General features: G+C 42.0%; 1 pseudogene; it reads left to right on the top strand.

Annotated features, from left to right (window-relative positions):
• The first annotated feature begins 397 nt into the window (after window positions 1-397).
• On the top strand, window positions 398-1,524 carry LOC118575091 (annotated as a pseudogene).
• The last annotated feature ends 223 nt before the right edge of the window (window positions 1,525-1,747 follow it).

Here is a 1,747-nt window from a genome sequence, read left to right as displayed (position 1 = left end):
ACCTTTTTTTTGTATTCCAACTATCTTCTCTGTTGGTGTGATTAAATTCTCTAACCAGAAGCAACTCAGATAATTAAAAGTTTTTTGTTTGTTTGTTTGTTTGTTTTAGTACCCCTAGGCTGCATTTCCTCCTTGTGGGAACTTAGGATAGAAACTCAAGCTAATATATGAAGGGAAAATATAAGGAAGCAATGCTTCCTGGATTTCTCTCTTGCTTTGTCACTGTCTCATGCTAAGAAACATGAAGATAGCAACAACCACACAAATGCCTGGAAATGTAAAGAGACAAGCCTCTAAGATCAAGAAGAGAAAACTAAAACTATAATTTCACAAACAATTCACGTGTGCCGATTGTAGTCACAGCAGCATCTGGAGCCACAACAGCAGTCCTTGCATCATGAACTGGAATAATGGTGGCCCTGGAACTAAGCAGGGACTTGACTTTGAGGTTTTGCCATCAGTGCTGGGAAAAAGGAGGAAGCCAAGCTGCTGCCACAGTCCCACATTGCCTTTGGGGCAGCCAGCTTGTCCTCGGGGATTCGGAAAGTCGGCTCCACCACAGCTTCATTCTTTCTATAAGATTGGATCTAAACGGACCAACTTTAATGTAGACAATGCGTATTTTGAAGAAGAAGAAGAAGAAGAAGAAGAAGAAGAAGAAGATTCCAGCAATGTAGATTTACCTTACATTCCTGCTGAAAACTCACTTACCCACCAGCAGTTCCATTCTAAACCCATGGATTCTGACAGCGATGATGATCCCTTGGAAGCATTTATGGCTGATGTAGAAGATCAGGTAGCTAGAGACATGAAGAGACTTGAAGAAAAGGACAAGGAAAGAAAAAAAATGTAAAGGGTATTCGAGTTGACATTGAAGAAGAAGATGACCAAGAAGCTTATTTTTGATACATGGCAGAAAACCCAACTGCTTGGGTAGTTCAGGAGGATGAAGACAATCTGGAATATGATAGTGATGGAAATCCAATTGCCCCCTCCAAAAAATTTATTGATCCTCTTCCTCCCATTGATCATTCAGAGACTGACTATCCACCATCTGAGAATATTTTTACAATGAACATGAGGAGATAAACAACCTCACTCCACAGCAGTTAATAGACCTGCGGCATAAACTCAACCTTCGGGTCTCTGGTGCTGCACCTCCTAGACCAGGAAGTAGTTTCCGCTCATTTTGGGTTTGGTGTACAACTCATGCACCAGATTTGGAAATCGGAGTGCATACAGCCAACTCCAATACAGTGTCTGGGTGTACCTGTAGCATTAAGTGGTAGAGACATGATTGTTATTGCTAAAACAGGCAGTGGGAAAACGGCAGCCCTTATTTGGCCCATGTTGATTCATATAATGGGTCAGAAGGAATTAGAACTAGGCGATGGACTAATTGTTGTGATTGTGTGTCCTTCTAGGGAGATTTGTCAATAGATCCACACAGAATGTAAGTGGCTAAGGCAAACACAAGCCCCAAGCAAAGTAGCTATCAGGAATGCCAGCCTCACTGCCAGCTAACAGAGGCAGGTGTGGTTCTGATGGGGCCAGTGGCTAATGAAGGAGAGACACCTGTTAAAGCCAGCTGAGGAGAGAATAGAAATCTCTTAGTGTCCCATAATTGAAAACTTAAAAAGCTTGGTTCAAATCTCTTGTTGCAAAAGCAAAAAGTTCTAAAGCAAGTCCAGTAAAAGAGAACTGGAGGTTGACTCCCAGACCCAAGAAGAACTATGGGAAATGAAGT

The sequence above is a fragment of the Onychomys torridus genome, unplaced genomic scaffold, assembly GCF_903995425.1.
Source record: "Onychomys torridus unplaced genomic scaffold, mOncTor1.1, whole genome shotgun sequence".
Lineage (NCBI taxonomy): Eukaryota > Metazoa > Chordata > Mammalia > Rodentia > Cricetidae > Onychomys > Onychomys torridus.
Note: the sequence above shows the minus strand (reverse complement) of the source record. Positions and strands in the feature narration are given on the sequence as shown.